Source organism: Prionailurus viverrinus, chromosome C1 (genome assembly GCF_022837055.1).
Source record: "Prionailurus viverrinus isolate Anna chromosome C1, UM_Priviv_1.0, whole genome shotgun sequence".
In the NCBI taxonomy this organism is placed as follows: Eukaryota; Metazoa; Chordata; class Mammalia; order Carnivora; family Felidae; genus Prionailurus; species Prionailurus viverrinus.
The window spans coordinates 36,763,288-36,772,011 of record NC_062568.1 but is presented as its reverse complement, the minus strand read 5'-3'; the positions used below and the strand labels follow the sequence as shown (position 1 = coordinate 36,772,011).

General features: G+C 35.0%; 1 pseudogene; it reads right to left on the bottom strand.

Moving 5' to 3' along the window:
* Positions 1–4,507: 4,507 nt before the first annotated feature.
* LOC125174104 (uncharacterized) lies at positions 4,508–4,675 on the bottom strand (annotated as a pseudogene).
* Between the last annotated feature and the right edge of the window lie 4,049 nt (positions 4,676–8,724).

Here is an 8,724-nt window from a genome sequence, read left to right as displayed (position 1 = left end):
GCATTACTCTGAGTGGTGTTGAGACAAAACACAAAACACTGAAATTTTGTAACATCATGCCAAGTTATATCAGTTGGTATATAGAAAAATAATAATAGCTAATAGTTTGGATATTTTTTATTTGCAAGATACTACTCTAAATACCTTATAATTAATTACTATTATCTACATTTTACAAGTAAAAACATAAAGTGTGGAAAGTTATGTAATTTTCTCAGAAGTTTATACTTAATATCAAAAATAATATATGAACCCAGCATCTCACAAGTTTTAGTAAATTTATGAGTACAATGGTATAACTTTGATTAATTAAGAAGTTGGGGAATGTTGGATACTATGTTTAAAGTTAAAGAAAAAATATAATTTAAAGTTCGTAATATCAAAAACACAGAAACAACAAGTGTTGGTGAGGATGGGAAAGAAAGGAACTCTTATGCACTAGTAGTGAGAATACAAAGTGCTACAGCCACTGTGGGAGACACTAAGGAGGTTCCTCAAAAAAATAAAAAAAATAGAACTACTAAAAATAAAAAAATAGAATTACTATATGATCTAGCCAAATTATGGAAGCAACCCAAATTTCCGTTGATAGATGAATGAGTAAAGAGGATGTGGTATAAATATACAGTGGAATATTACTTAGCCATAAAAAGAATAAAACCTTGTCATTTGCAACAACATGGATGAATCTAAAGAGTATAATGCTAAGTGAGGTAAGTCAGAGAAAGACAAACACCATATTATTTCACTCATATTTGAAATATAAGAAACAAATGAACAAAAAAGAAAAAGAGAGACAAACTAAAAGGCAGGCTTTTTGTTTTTCAATTTTTATTTAAAGTCTTGTCAGTGTAATATGGTTTCAGGAGTAGAATTTAGTGATTCATCACTTACATACAACACTCAGTGCTCAACACAAGTCCCTCCTTAATAACCCATCACCCATTTTGCCCATTCCCCACCCACCTCCTCTCTTGTAGCTCCAAATTTTTTCTCTAGGGTTAAGGTTTTCTTATGCTTTGCTTCCCTCTCTTTTTATCCCCTTCCCCTATGCACATCTGTTTTGTTTTTTAAATGCTACATGAGTGAAATCATATGGTATTTGTCCTTCTCTGATATTTGCTTAGATTAATACACTCTATCTCCATCCACATTGTTGCAAATGGCAAGATTCCATTCTTTTTGATGGCTGAGTAATATTCCATCTCCCCCCCACCCCCAGCCAACATCTTTTGACACTTGGTCTCTCTCCATAGTTTGACTATTGTTGATAGCACTGCTATAAACATTGGGGTGCATGTGCCCCTTCAAATCTGTATTTTTTATCCTTTGGGTAAACACCTAATAGTGCAATTCCTGGGTCATAGGGTAGTTCTATATTTAACTTTTTGAGGAGCTTCCATACTGTTTTCCATAGTGGGTGCTTCAATTTGCATTCCCACCAACTACGTGAGAGGGTTCCCTTTTCTCCACATCCTCACCAACATCTGTTGTTCCTGTGTTATGAATTTTAGCCATTCTGACAGGTGTGAAGTGGTATGCATCATGGTTTCAATTTGAATTTCCCTGATGATGAGTGATGTGTCCTAGACTCTGGGTCTAGAGTTCTCTCTTGCCCAGCAAGAGAAGGACTCAGAATTAAAATGCAAGAGAGGCTACTAAAGTCCAAGAGACAAGAGACCCAGGCAAGGGTCCTTGCTCTGTTTTTATTAGGATCAGAAGGCTTACAAGCATGATGGACATGCACAAAAGACAATGAAACCATGAACATTAACTCATGTGTGGGGGACAAAGGGGGTTTTGAAGATATGCAGTGTTAGGGGTTTGGGTCAATAGGAAACAATATCCCAGCACCAGGCAAAAGGTTGTTTAAGGCAGGCATGAGGCACCAAGTCTGTTTACATTAGTTGCCTAGGGGATAAGGCAGTTGGACCATGCTACCTCAGGGTCTACAAGGCACCATTCTTTTGCTAATTAGCTCCACTCCAGGCAATTCTCTGCTGCTGTCCTTAGACCTGTTTACCTAGTTACCTATTATGGTCCTTCCCTCCTGTGAAAGCACAAGACTAAGTTGGGGCACTTCTGCCCCGAATATATAATCTTGGATGCTTTCATCCTGTGGCTTCCTATTCTTTTATGCCTTTTTTTCTATGCTGGGGGTGCTTCCACCTTGATTACCTAGCCCTGATTACCTAATCTTGGATGCTTTTACCCTAAACCTTGTTAACCCCTTGGTACAAGCTCAGGGAATTCTTAAACTTATTCCCCATAATTTTGAGCATATTTTCATGTGTCTGGTAGCCATCTGGATGTCTTCTTTGGAAAAAAAATGTTTATTCATGGCTTCTGCCCATTTCTTAACTGGATTATTTGTTGTTGGGCATTGACTTTGATACATTCTTTATATATCTTGGATACTAATCCTTTATCAGATACGTCATTTGCAAATATTTTCTCCCATTCCATACGCTGCCTTTTAGTTTTGATGATTGTTTCCTCTTCACTATGCAGAAGCTTTTTATTTTGATCAAATGCCAACTGTTCATTTTTGCTTTTGTTTCCCTTGGTTCCAGAGATGTGTCTAGTAAGAAGCTGCTGTGGCTGAGGTCAAAGAAGTTGCTGTTTTTGTTCTACTCTACGATTTGATGGTTTCTTGTCTCAGATTTAAGTCTTTCATCCATTTTGAATATTGCTTTGTATATGGTGTGAGAGAGTGGTCCAGTTTCATTCTTCATTACTTTCCAGTTTTCCCAATGCCAAAAAACAGACTCTTAACTATAGAGAACAAGCAAATGGTTACCAGAGTGTGTGTGTGGGGGGGGGGGGGGGGTTGAAACAGGAGAAGGGGATTAAGAGTACATTTATGTTGGTGAGCACTGAGTTATATATGGAATCGTTGAATCATTGTATTGTACACCTGAAACTAATATAACACTGTATGTTAACTACAGTAGAATTAAAATAAAAAAATAAGTAAATGTATAACCAAGCACAAGTTTTTTGATACTCTTGTTTTTGTTTTAGCAACAATTGTAGATTCATGTGCTTTTATAAGAAATGAGATTGCAAGAAAGATTCCATATATCCTTCACACGGTAGCCCCCAATGTAAATATCTTGCACACATATAATGGGATATCATAACCCAGAAAATGACATGAATACAATCCACTACCTTTTTCAGATTTCATCAGTATTACAATACATATGTGTGTGTATTTAGCTGCATGTAGCTTTAACACATGGACATTTGTGTGACCTCATGTGTTAGACACTGTCAAGACACAGAATAATTCCATTACAATGATCCATTTTGCTACCCTTCCATGGTCTCAGTCACATCTCTTGTGCCCTCCCTTTCTAACCCCTGGAAATCACTAATTTCTTCATCTTTGTAAACTTGTCATTTTAAGAATGGAATATGAATCCAGTCATGTATAAGTAACCTTTTGAGATTCTTTTCTTTTCTTTTCTTTCTTTCTTTCTTTCTTTCTTTCTTTCTTTCTCTCCCTTTCTTTCTTTCTTTCTTTCTTTCTTTCTTTCTTTCTTTCTCAGCATATTTATCTTTGGATTCATCCAAATTATTTCCTGTATCAATACTTTTTGTGAATAGTATCTCATGGTATGAATGCATGACAAATGAAATATTCACCTATTGTAGGGCATTTATGCTTTTTCCAGTCTTTAGCTATTACAATTAAAGCTTCAATGAACACGTGTACAGAATTTTGTGTGAACACAGTTCTTATTTCTTTGTTGTTTTTTTATTTTTTTTAATGTTTATTTTTGAGAGAGAGAGAGAGAAAGAGAGAGAGAGAGAGAGAAAGTGCAGAGAAAGAAGGAGACACAGAATCTGAAGCAGGCTCCAGGTTCTGAGGTGTCAGCACAAAGCCAGACCTGGGGCTCAAACTCACAGGCCACAAGATCATGACTTGAGCTGAAGTTGGTCGCTTACCCAAGTGAGACACCAGGCGCCCCTAGTTTTTGTTTCTTTGGAATAAATGTACAAGAGTACAATTACTTGGTTGTATGGTAAATGGATGGTTAGTCTTATAAGAAACTGTCATAGTCTTTTCCAAAGTGGCTATAATTATTTTCTATTTCTACCAGCAATATAGGATTGATCCAGTTTCTCCACATCGTTAATGAATTTGGTGTTGTCACTATTTTTCTACATTTTTAGCCATCATGTTAGCTTCATGTAGCAAAATCTCACTTTGGTTTTAATTTGCTTACCTTTTATAGCTAATGATAATAAATATCTTTCTTATGTTTATTTGCCATCTTTAAATTGTTTTAGGCATAATGTTTCTTTATGTATTTTGATCATTTCCTAATTGGAATAGTTTTACTGTTGAGTTTTGAAAGTTCTTTATATAACCTACATTCTCTTCCATTTCATAGATTGTCTTTTATTCTTTTAACAGGGTCTACTGCAGGCCAACAGCTTTTAATTTTGATAATGTGCGATTTGTTGGGGTTTTTTTTTGCTTTTAAAGACACTGTTTTTGGAGTAAAGTCCAAGAACTCTGCCTACCCTAGATCCCATAGATTTTCTTGTACTTTTTTTCCTAAAAAAATTTACAGCATTATGTTTTATATATAAATCCATAATCTATGGATCCATGATCTATAACATTTTGCACTTGATCTTAGCCAAAAGGCCGAGAAGCGATTGATCTATAACATTTTGTACAAGGGTGAGATACAGGTAGAAGTTTTGTTCATTCAGTCAGTCATTTGCCTTTGGGTAAGGAACTGCTTTAGCACAATTAGTTGAAATGCTACCCAATATACATTGAGTGCCTTTTATACCTTTGTGAATAATCAGCCAAGCATATTGTATGCATCTATTTCTGAACTCTATTGATCTGCATGTTTATTCCTCTAAGAATACCACACTCTTCATTGCTATAGCTATGTAATAAGTTTGAATGGGCAGGGTGCCTTCTCCAATTTTAGTCTTATTCTGGTAGTTGTAAGGTAAGAACTGGGAAGAATGTGGCTACTCCATCCTGGCTGAAATCAGAAGCCCACACAAGATTTTAATTGAGAAACAAAAATAAATTCATTTTACAAATTAATTCGAACATCATATTTTCTTTTAAAATTAAGTGCTTTCAAATAGTATTAGAATTTAAAATTTCAATTTCTTTTTACCTAAACATTAAACTCCAAATTATGTTTTTTCTGCATATCAAAGGCAATTTCTACCATTTTATACTAAAACATTTCCATACAAATGGCTCACATCTCCACAGTAGGTATTGAATAAGAACAGAAATGTTCTAACTCTGTAAAGAGATTTTGGAAAATGCTTTAAATCAGAGCTGAGCAATTTCATTTAATGTTTTATAATTTCCAATATTTCATAAATATCACAGTTAAGCAATTATATGACTTTTAATTTTTGATAGCCCAAGTATTATTAATTGTCCAGTGTCCTTAGTACTTTGGTGGGCTTAAAACAGTAATCAGTATAGTTCAGTTATTAAGTGTGGAATGGTCTGGGACTTTTATTATGATAACCTCGAATTATGTAGCCTAAAGGATGCCTATTATTAAAGGCACAACATCAGATTGGACATCAGTTGTCAATATTAACCTAAATGATATTCGATTGCATTTGAAGAACTGGTAAAAGTAAAATTCATGTTTTAGGGGTATCTAACCATATAACTTTTTTTATGAATTCTATTCCAAGGTAGACCTGGTAATACACTATAAATTATAAACAAAAATGACATGTTTTAATAGTTAATCAACAATCAGGAAAGCCATCATCTTACTACATAATAATAGGAAGATGACTATAGTCTTTGTTAAAAATATTCTGTAGTAATATATTAATTTTGAGGGAAATAAATATCATTAAATGAATAACGTTAGCTATTGGATATGAATTCAGTGTTTTACACATTTCTTAATTCAAATTTCCTTAAAGAAACTGCATACCATCTAGTGATCTAGTGGCAAAATTACAACTTTTAATTCAGCATTTTTTTTCATGCAAGTATCATCATTATCTAAGTGATGAAAAACAAAAACCAAAACAACTTAATTAAGTTTAAACTGAACATCTTTGGTGAAATAACTTTCTGGGAAATTTTCCAGATACTCAATTATTCTTATTAATTTGCATCTTAACAGATAAGGTAAATTCAAAAAACAGGGAAGAGAGTTACTATTAACTCCTATGACTTTGTTATTTATGAGCAATACTTGTATAAGTGCCACCACACAGGCTCATTTTTGTCACCTAGAAATATGCATATTATTTCATGATTGCTATATAAATGTACTAGATATAAACATGTTTGGTATGCTCATAGGCTTGGATTCCTGTTTCATATAAATATATATTGGATAACTATTCAAAAAGAAAAAAAGGTTCGGGGCGCCTGGGTGGCTCAGTCGGTTAAGCGTCTGACTTCAGCTCAGGTCACGATCTCGTGGTCCGTGAGTTCAAGCCCCGCGTCAGGCTCTGGGCTGATGGCTCAGAGCCTAGAGCCTGCTTCCGATTCTGTGTCTCCCTCTCTCTCTGCCCCTCCCTCGTTCATGCTCTGTCTCTCTCTGTCTCAAAAATAAATAAACGTTAAAAAAAATTTTAAAAAAAAGGTTGGAGAAGTTGGATATTAAAACACAATTAAATTAGTGTAGAAAACAAGGCAATTTAATGTATTCTTACTTCTATCTTTATCTTTTATGCAGCCTAAATAGATGCTCTACATTGGCTGCCAGAGATACATAATAATACAGTCCAGATTTCCTTACAGGTTATTTCAAACATCTTCAGAACTGAAAAAAAAAATATTTTCACTTTTTTTTTTCTAATTGACTTCTAAAATATCCCTGGATCCACAGTTCCCACACAATTCACATTCCTCAAATTCATAATCTAATCCCACCTCTTTGCTTTCCATAAATGGTGTAAAAGATAAGGTAATTTGGATTATTCAGTTGCTACCCTCTTTGCCTCAAAATGTCCCTGTATTTTCATTCTTTTTAAAAAAAAATTTTTTTTTCAACGTTTATTTATTTTTGGGACAGAGAGAGACAGAGCATGAACGGGGGAGGGGCAGAGAGAGAGGGAGACACAGAAACGGAAACAGGCTCCAGGCTCTGAGCCATCAGCCCAGAGCCCGACGCGGGGCTCGAACTCACGGAGTGCGAGATCGTGACCTGGCTGAAGTCGGACGCTTAACCGACTGCGCCACCCAGGCGCCCCAATTCTTTATATCTCCATTGTAACATGAAGAAGAAGCATACTTCTTCCTCCTTCTTTACAAACTTACCATCTTTCCTTATTCTATTCCCTCCCTGTTCTCTGAATCTTAGCTCTATCAAATATCCCGTTTCCCTTTATAGCATCAATCTGTGTTTCTTTACATTCTTCGCTTGGATTCAATCTTCCTAGAAACAACAATAATAAAAAAAAAAATAATATGCTCTCCTTGATCATGGTACCCAGTGGCTTCTCTACTTTCTCTCAATCCATCAGAAATGTTCTTTTTGGATAAATTATTTCTGACAAGAAAAATCTAACATATCATACAGCCATTAGATTTTTTTTATCTTTTATTCATTTTGGGAGGACTGCACATTTTACATATAAATGAAATAGAGAACTATTCAGATAATTCTAGTTTTATCCCTATTAGCTCCTTTCTATTCTGTCCCTCCAATCAAAACTTTTTAATTTATAAATTGTTAATATTTTAATTTAAAAGTGTAGACAGCTAATGATTGTCTGCCCATGTCCTGCCTGAAATACCATGATTGTTTATGAAAACCGGATACTGTTTGGGCTTAGAAAAAAATAAATATGTGTATATATTTATGTGATAGAATACTATACACATTATCTCCCCCATCATATTTTTCACTTCAAAGTTATATCCTGGTGTTGATAACCATAGTAAAGTGTTTTCTACCTTGGCTCTACTGACATTTGGGGCTGGAAATTCTTTATTTGGGGACTGTCCTATGCATCGCAAGTTGATTAAGAGCATTCATGACCTCTACAAACTGATGTCAGTAGGAATCCCAAGTCATGATCATCAAAATGTCTCCAGATATGAATCCAGGTGTGTGCAAAGTCACTCCCAGTTGAAAACCACTGCCTAAGTAATATGTAAAGATACTTATCATCTCTTTTTATAGCACCATAGTATTCATTCTTAAAGATGCAAAACAGTTTGAGGCATCTGGGTGACTCAGTTGGTTAAGCATTCAACTCTTGATTTTGGCTCAGGTCATGATGTCACGGTTTCATGTGTCAGGCCCTGTTCACTGACCACCACTCACCACCCCCCCCCCCACCCCCTGCTCATGCTGTCTCTGTTTCTCTGAAAATAAATAAATAAATTTTAAAAGTTGGGAAAAAAAGGATGCAAAAGTGTTTGTTGAATAGTCCCTTATTAGTGACCTTTGTGGGGGGGGGGCTTCCTATTTTGTTATTGTTAATACTACTGCAACTAATTGCTTATCACATTTTAACAATGTGTTTTTAAATTTGATTTTTAGAAGTGAGTCTATTAAAAACAGTGTAACTATGCAATGATGCTAGATGTTACCAAAGTTCCCTTCATTTTGCATTCCCACTAATCATATATGGTGCAGCAAATTTTGAATGCTATATGTCCACTGAGAAAATAACCATATATTTTCTGTTTGAAACAGTGATCCTTCACCCTGATTAACCCCCTTTCTCTCTTGTCACACT